General features: G+C 37.4%; 1 pseudogene; it reads right to left on the bottom strand.

The window, feature by feature from the left end:
• LOC138163038 (ran-specific GTPase-activating protein pseudogene) overlaps positions 1–857 on the bottom strand; it is an 8,857-nt pseudogene extending 8,000 nt beyond the window's left edge.
• Between the last annotated feature and the right edge of the window lie 8,520 nt (positions 858–9,377).

The following is a 9,377-nucleotide window of genomic DNA, read 5'->3' as shown; positions in this document are numbered from 1 at the left end:
TCGGGGCTCTCCGGCTCCCCTTGGGTGGGTTCCATTTCGGGGCTCTCCGGCTTCTCTTGGGTGTCTTCCGTTTTCAGGCTCTGGGGCTCCCCCTGGGTGGCTTCTTCCATCAAATGCTCCTCTTGCTCTTGGGATATTTCCTGGCTCTCCGGCTTCTCCTGGCTGTCCTTTTCCATAAAATGTTCTTCTGGCTCTTGGGATACTTCGGGGCTCTCGGGCTCCCCTTGACTGTCTTCTTTAACGAAAAGTTCTTCTGGTTTTACTTCGTGGTGGCTCTTGGGCAGTTGTTGGCTGTCTTCTTCCACTGAGAGTTCACCTGGCTTTTGGGATACTTTGCGGGTGCTTCCCTCTTTGCTTACTAGTGTTGCTCTCCTTTCTCCTTCTTTTAGCTCATCCCTACATTGTTCAAATTTTGCCTTAAAATTCTCGGCGTTTTCTGTATCTATATATCGAATCGCCAGCAGTTCGCGCGTAGGACTTTCATCTGCAAAGTCAGCGTGTGCATTCCAGATCCAGGCCCTCTTACTGCCTGCGCTAGGCTTAAGCTCCATCGATGGCATTATATAGTGATTGGCACAGATCTTCAGAGTTTTGTCCCTCCTCATGAGGAGTCGAATGGTCCCTCGTACTGTGTGTCTCAGCAGCTTCACGTGGCCAGTGCCTCGCTCTTTCCATTGAGGAACACCATTCTCAAAGGTGAATCGGAAAAGCTTTGCACGCTTATTAAACAGCACTTCTTCATCTTCTTCAAGAGTCTTCCTCTTCTTACCAACAAGAGAAACCATGTGCTCGGATTGTGGTTTATCATTTTCAGTGGAGGAGTCTTGTTTCTCAGTCTTTCCCTTTGCAGCCTTCATGGGAGCGGGATGATGTTGCTGCAGCGGCTGGTCTTTCCTGCTGCCCGCTGAAGTGCTCCGCTTGGTGTCCTGTCCCGTCCCGTCCCTGCGGCGTCTGGCGCGGGAGCCTCCTTGCCCAGCGCTTATCTTAGTTCAGCACCGCCCCTTTTTTGGTCTTGATTTCTTGCTTGCTTCAATATCCAGTCTAATAATTATTACCATCCCACCCCCACCTCCATCTGTTGTTTTGTTTTTGTTCTATGGCTGTTTCTAAACGACTGGGTTCCATCATCGTCTTGAGTCTGAGATTCCATATTTATATTCCATTCTTGCTTTATTTCATGTTATTGTTTTTGCTAACTCCGTTTACTCCTTGAATTTCTTCAATGTGTATCATTCATTTTGTTTTATCTTGATTAACTTCTAGCTTTCTTTTTGGTGTCACTCCTCTCCCCACCCCAGCCCCCCTTTTTTCTTGGGCAATTTCTATTTGTTTTGAGAAAAATCACCAGGAGATGCTGAAGAGTTTCTTTGTAGAACTTTGCCACTTAAGCAATTGATAATTTATGTCTTATGAATGGCAGATTACAGAAAACACCTTTTACTAATGCCAATTTTCTCATCTTGGTAGCATGACATATCTTCATGTGCTATTTATACATCTTAGAAGTATAGAAAGAACACTTAACTAGAATCAGAAGAAGGGAGTACAAATCCCAGATCTTTCACATATTAGTTGTGTGACCTTTGGCAAATCGGTTAACTTCTCTATGCTTTAATACAAAATAACTAAATCTTGCCAGGAAAATCGATATACAAGTCCAGCCTATCAAATGAAAAGTCTGAAAGACTCAACAACTTTAGTACTATTAGCTAAGAGAATAGTTTATTGAGTCTTGCAAACTTTAAAATGAGACAGAGAGAGAAATGCATACATATGTACATGCACTATTATAAAATTTATATTATGTTATTATATCTCATGCCACTAATTTAAATGACAAATAAAACACTGTATAGCAGAGGCAAATAGTTTAGTGCAGATTACTGTATTTAGAAGCAAAATCTGGATTTTCACTCTTTTCTGCTCACTACTTGCTATATGCCTGCTCAAGCTATTTATACTCCTTTGGGACCTTCCTCTTAAGTAAAATAAAGAAAAATTGGATTTTCTCTATCTAAAGTAATTTCAAGACCTAAATTTATAGTTCTTTTAGAGGATTGTGCAAGATTATGCTCTACATAGATATGTGTGTGTATATATATATATAAACATACATATTTACATTATATATAGATGTATAGATTTTGTCAGCATTTAGGTGAACTTATTTGTCTTTAGGTCACTGTAGTCAGCTTCTGTATGGGAAACAGTAGGATTTGAGTGGGATCTTTAAGCACATTCTAAGTAAAGGGATAGAAATCAAATCAGTAAATAGAATTCTAGAGTTTTAGAGTTGAAAACACCACAAGTACCCCACCATCTGCTATGTTCTTCATTGCCCACACACACCTCCAACCACTGAGCACTAACTATATATGGAAGATGCTGTGGAGAATAGAACCTTATATGGCCATTTATTTTTTTCCTGTATATTTTTTGTCTAGCCAATTAAATTATAAACCTCTTGAAGTTGTAAATGCTCACTAAATATTATTCAGGAATTAATTATGCTTATGCAAGAGATAACACAGGCCAGAGCATAAGTGTGACACAAATAAATATAGATGAAGAGGACTTCATTGGTACTTTCAAATGGATATTCTGTGCTGGAGTTAGAACTGAAGCTAGACTTTTATGGATAGGTAGAATGTTGAGAGGAGCAGAGAGTAGAAAGGGGAAAGACTTTCCAGACGAAGGGAGAACTGTGAGTGAAGGTATGAAATAATGGGAATGAGAATGGAGTATTCCTGGAATGAATGAATATTAAACAGGTCAGTTTGACTAGTATGGAAGAATAGTGTTGGGTATTGCTGGGGAATTTTTGAATTGATAAGATGGGGCTAAGTTTACAGAAGGCCTGACAAATCAGACCAGAGCTTGAGACTTGATGCTGATACCTGCGGTAAGCTGCTGTTCCCTTTATTTAAAGCCAATAGTAGTTTGTTTCCAAAGTCACTACCTTGAGGTCATCATAGATCCTGGGTAGGGACTAGTTTTTTAATCTATTAGGAATGACACAGGGAGAATAGTGTGCAACAAAGATAGGTCAGCAGGAGTGCAGTGAAGTATAGTCACTTGGATTGTCATTTTCCTATTCACAGTCAATAAACATGTATGTATTAAGCATGTACAATATGCCAGGCATTTTGTTAGCTCTGGATAGCCATAGTGAAGTCAGAAGGAGGGGGCAAAATGATGAGCTCAATTTTGGGCACGTTCAGTGTGAGATGCCCATTTAGAGTAATTCTAGGTGGAGATTCAAGGACTAGATCTGTGGATTTACAAATCATTTGCATATAGGTGATAGATAGTTAAAGCCTTGGGAATTAATATTACCAAGGGGAAGAAACTATAGGAAACTTAAGATTTAATTGATTGCTTTTAAGGCCTTAATTTTATTTTTTTACAGTCAAGCATAAATAGTATTAACTAAATGCTATCTCTCATAATAATATCTTTCTTATGATATCTTACCTTTTTAGTGTACTAACCAGCTTGATCCTGAATTTCCTTTCAGTCTATGGATAGAATACCAGAATCCCAGAATTGGGAGGGATCTCAGAGTTCACTCGAAGTCCCACCTATACCTGAAGCAGTGGCTGGATTGACAGACCTTTTTAAGTATCAACAATGCCTTTTTTCTCCATGAAGTTTCAGAGTCTCAGAAGAGCTAATTTACATACTAGAAATGACCTCCATGAATTATTAAAACCATCCTTCAGTTCTATTTTTAAAGCAGCCTCAATTCACAACTTTGCACACTCTTCAAAACCTAAAATTATACCTTTCCCTCCCCATTCATTTTCTATTATTTTCCCTTCCCTTCCATCTTTTTCCTTCCTATACTTTATGCCAACGGATCCAAAATATTTTGGCTTTTCTTCCTGGGGAAAAAAAGAATCCTTTCACTTGTTCTTCTCTGCCCATGAAAAGAAGCAGATGCTATCAAATGTTGTTTTCATGATGAATGCCATTTTGACTTTGGCCTCTAAGACTAGGACTATAACTGTCACAATGAAGGGGCACAAATGAAATGTCACAAAGAGGATTTTGTAGTTAAGATTGGGTGGGGCATTGGGCAAGAGTATACATAGCCCAACTACAGCCAAGTATTTGTAGGAAATGTGACAAGAGACAAGTCATGAATTTAGTTAAGGTAGGTAAAAGTAGAGGGCAGAGCTGGCTAATCTAGGGAACTGGATGAAGACTTGGGGCTTGTTTTTTGCTTTCATGTTTGACTTATTGGTGTTTTGAGTCATCAGCTATAGCCTCCAGTTGATTGGGAAGGTGGGGAAGGCTTTGATTTTTTAAAAGGTATACTCAGGTGGTGGTGCTGCTGCTGCTCCTAATGGAGGTAGTGCTGGTGATGTTGGTGTGTTTTTTGGGTATGACCCTGCCCCCCTGCTAAAAATCTTGCTGCTGCTGCTGGTATGTTTGTTGGGTATTACCCTGATCCCCCTGCTGCAAAGGCTACTGCTGCTTCTAGTGGTGGTGGTGTGTTTGTTGGGTATGACCCTGACCCCCTGCTGCAAAATGTTGATAAAGGGCTTGGCTATCTTCCTCTTTTCTCCTCCTTCGTCATAATCTTACTTAGTTCTTTCTTTTCTCCTTACCTTCTCTTTCTTTTGTCCTGCTTTTTCTTTTTTTATTCTTTTTCTTTCCTCTTCCTCTCTAGCTCCTCCCTTTTTCTCCTTTATAGTAAAACTTTAGTGTATAACAAGTGTAAAGCTAAAAGAATATATATATATTATATATAATGTATGCATATTTAGCAAGTTGATGCAGCCTATAACAATTTTAATTATTAGCATTTCATTTTAAATATTTTAAATTCCAACAGATTTCCAGTTTTTATGATTTTTTATAACTTTAGGTCTTTCAACTTTCTGCAGTCATTCTTGTCTCCTTTGTTCCTTTTATTCCTCCATGTTCTACTTTCTCTCCTTGAATTTTCTTCTTTTATTATTTCTGCTGTTTGTCATCAATAATTCCTTTATATCAGTGTCTCTTACTCTTATTTCTCTATTATTTTTAAAACTCTCTTCTCTTCCATTGATTGGGTTGAAAGTTGGTTTTAAGTTTTAATGAATGATTTCTGTAAAAATTGATTCCTTTGTTTTGGGATTTTGAATTGCTTTAGAGATGCCCCAGGGCCTTAATTGTGTGTTAACTTTTGTTTTCCTTCCTCAGTGCACATGTGCTCCTTATGAAGTGATGATGACTTGATAGCTTCAACCTTTCTGTGTCCATTGGCCTTCCCTTTTCTCCCTCTTCAAAGATCACTTTTCTATCATGTTCTTTACAGCCTTTCACTACCCCTAACCCTAAACCAAATTTCCATAGAGTTTTTACTTTCTCCATTCTTCTCAGTCCCAAAGTTTTCACTACAACCATTTTACATGTGTTTTTTCTAACCTCTTCCTTTTCACCACCTCTAACCCTAAGTCCAACTTACATGTGAAATATGATCCTTTCATCACCCCAACCACATCTTCTGTTGCTGCTCTCCCCCTTTTGCTCAGCCTATGTGTTTCTATGCTTTATAACTAATTGTCATATTTCAGTGTGTGCCAGCTAACAACTTGTCTGTACTGTGTGATGTTGAGGCAGTTCTAGGTTCTTGAAGGAGACACCAGGCATTCATCATGGTATACCAAAAGTCCTTGTCCTCCGCACCCACAATTTCTGGAAAGCCGTAATATGAACAATTGGAAGGTTCTTTTACCCAGTGTTGATTGAAGATGATTCTGCTACCAAAAGAAGGCCAGGGAAGATCTTTCAGGTTTCCACAGGGATAATCTGCTTTTTGGCCATAGTTGACTCATGAAGCAAATGAAATACATAAGAAAAATGATGAGCTGAAGCAGGGAACAAGAAATTCCAGAAAAATGAAGCAAAATAAAAATGAAGTGAGAAGTATAAGAAATGTAAAAGATACTAGAAGAATGCTAAACCTACAAAAATCTTTAAAACTTTAAAAATAAAATGCAAAAGAATTATTGTTCCATCTATGTTTTAACTAGTAAGAATAGTCAATAGTTATAGTATTTCAGGTTTTGCAAAAATTTGTTAAAGTACATTAGATTTTTTAAATTATCTTAAAACAACAAGGACACAGGTAAATCTCAAACTTCTATGATCCCTAACCTCAGAATTAGAGAGAGCCAAGAGAAGCCTGGTTGTTAAAAACGAAAACAACAAAAAGCAACAAAACTACTCTTGAAACACTTAGTGGGGTTGGGGGGGGGTCTGTCCGGGTATGTCAATTTTTTGGATATTAATTTTCTTTCCATTTAAATTCAAGAATGTTTTGAGAATTATATCACAACCAGTAGAGTAATGCTTAGGGAATTGGTAGGTGGGAGTGAAGGGGAAAAGGAGAAAATAAAATACAAAAAAACAAAAAATTAAATAACCTCTTAAGGGGAACAGGTATGACAGGCATGCACACCAAGAGGCACATAAACCAAAAGATTGAAATTCTAGCATTATATAACACCATGTCATGTTTTATATATATATATATATATATATATGGTAGACTTGGGGATATCTCTACCCAAAATTCTCTAGGTTCCTAGATGTTTTTGGACAACTTTCTATTATCATAGTGTAATCACTTGTTTTTGTACTTCAGTGGGAGCCACCACACTTTTATTTCTGTATTTCTTGGTCTTGAGATATCTTCTTTTCCCCCAATCTCTGCTGCCTACCCCCACCCCTAACCATTGCAAGATATTTTTTTTTAATGCAATCACAGTTAGATACAAAAGACATTAAGCCCCAGAATCAAGAGATGGAGCCCCTCCATTGATTGGTATGAACCACCTAACCTAGGGAAAACTTCTTACATCTTACCTCCTTCCTATGACTTTTATATACCAAGAAGATTCTAGGTCCTAGGTCCTAACAAGAAGGCAAGTTTTGTGATGAGGGGAGAAAGGGGAGTTTAACATAATAATGAATAGAGCAGATCAAAGAAAATCTTGTTATTACTACTACACACCAATATTTTTTAAGAACAATTTTGAGTAAATAAGTTATTGTGACTTAAATAATATGTACCCAAATTAGTTACTGCAAAGTACATATGAAGGAAGATACTATATATTTGCATCCAGAGAAAGAACTGATAGAAGTGTATATAGAATGATTTTGCATATATATATGTATACACACACAAATGTGTGCATATTTGTGTCTAATGGTAGCCATCTCTAGGTAGTGTGGGGGAGGGGAGAAAAATAAAATGTACATGACAATTTTATTATATGTATTTAAAAGGAATTAGTAAGTTGTGCATAATAGATTTGCAGTTTAATGCACAATCATCTTTTTTGTTACACTGTGTTATGGGAAATACTTTGTTTTATTCCATAAATTAAGAATGAAATAAAATAACATTTTTAAAAGTAAAAAGTTTAAATTAATTTATTTTTCAGTTTTTAACATTCATTTCCACAAGATTTTGGGTTCCAAATTTTCTCCCCATCTTTCCCCTACCTCCACTCCAAGATGGCATGATTGCCCCTTCCCCCAGTCTGCCCCCACCCACTTATCCCCTTTTTCCTTACTTTCTTATAGGGCAAGATAGATTTCTATATATAGTATACCCCATTGCCTGTATATCTTATTTCCCAGTTGCATGTAAAAACAATTTGTAACATTTGTTTTTAAAACTTTGAGTTACAAATTCTCTCCCTTCCCTCCCCACCCACCCTCAATAAGAAGGTAAGCAATTCAATATAGGTTATACATGTGTAGTTATGCAAAAATTTCCATAATATTCATGTTGTGAAAGACTATTTCCCTGTATCCTATCCCACCACCCACTAATTCTATTTTGTCCTTTGACCTTGTCCCTTTTCAAAAGTATTTGCTTCTGACTACCCCCTCCCCCAATCTGCCCTCCCTTCTATTATCCCTCCCGCCCCTTATGTCCTTCCCCCCCTTACTTTCCAGTAGGCAAGCTACCCAATTGAATGTGTATAATGTTATTCCCTCCTTAAACCAAATCTGATGAGATTAAGGTTCACTCATTCCCTCTCACCTCCCCCCTCTTTCCCTCCATTGTGAAGCCTTTTTTCTTGCCTCTTTTATGTGAGATAATTTACCCTATTCTGTCTCTCCTTTTCTTTCTCCTTCTCCCAATATATATATATATATATATATTTCTCTTTCCCCTCTTAATTTGATTTTTAAAATATCAACCCTTCATATTCAACTCACCCTGTGTCCCTCTGTGTGTGTGTATACACACACATAACATATACATATGCATGTATAAATATATACATATATGTAAGTATGTATACAAATATCTTTCCATGTAGGAATGTAAACAGTTCAATTTTAATAAATCTCTTATGATTTGTATTTCCTGTTTAACTTTTTTTTAAGCAATTGGGGTTAAGTAACTTGCTCAAGGTTACACGGCCAGTTATTTCTGGGTGTGGTGCAAAGTATCAGAGCCCGGATTCAATCCCAGGTCATCTCGACTCTGGGGTTGGTGCTCTTACTTGCTGTGCTACTTGGCGGCCCCTCCTGTTTAACTTTCATGCTTCTATTGATTTCTTGTATTTGAAAGTCAAATTTCTATTCAGCTCTGATCTTTTCATCAAGAATACTTGAAAGACCCCTTTATTTCTTTGAATGTTTATTTTTAATGCTGAAGCATTATACTCAGTTTTTCTGGGTAGGTGATTCTTGGTTTTAATCCTAGCTCCTTTGACCTCTGGAATATCATATTCCAAGCCCTCTGATCCTTTAATCTAGAAGCTGCTAGATCTTGTGTTATGCTGATTGTGTTTTCACAACACTTGAATTGTTTCTTTCTGGCTGCTTGTAACATTTTTTTCCTTGACCTTGGAACTCTGGAATTTGGCTATAATATTCCTAGGAGTTTTTCTTTCAGGACGTGACCAGTGGATTCTTTCCATTTCTTTTTTACTCTCTGGTTCTAGAATAATCAGGGCAGTTTTCCTTGTTATTTCTTGAAAGATGATGTATCTAGGCTCTTTTTTTGATTAAGGATTTCAGGTAGTCTAATAATTTTTAAATTATCTCTCCTGAATCTATTTTCTAGGTCAGTGGTTTTTTTCGGTGAGATATTTCACATTGTCTTCTATTTTTTCATTCTTTTGATTTTGTTTTATAATTTCTTGATTTCTTACAAACTGATTAGCTTCAATTTGCTCCATTCTATTTTTTTAAACCCCTTTTTTTTTGAGCGGGGGGGTGGGGAAGGTAGGCAATTAGGGTTGAGTGATTTGCCCAAGGTCACATGGCTAGTAAGTGTTAAGTGTCTGAGTTCAGATTTGAACTCAGGTCCTCATGACTCCAGGGCTGGTGCTCTATTCACTATGCCACCTAGCCGC

This window comes from Petaurus breviceps, unplaced genomic scaffold, assembly GCF_028583685.1.
Source record: "Petaurus breviceps papuanus isolate PSGF00001 unplaced genomic scaffold, PetGlider_PUasm1.0 187, whole genome shotgun sequence".
Lineage (NCBI taxonomy): Eukaryota > Metazoa > Chordata > Mammalia > Diprotodontia > Petauridae > Petaurus > Petaurus breviceps.
This window is presented reverse-complemented; position numbering and strand designations above follow the sequence as displayed.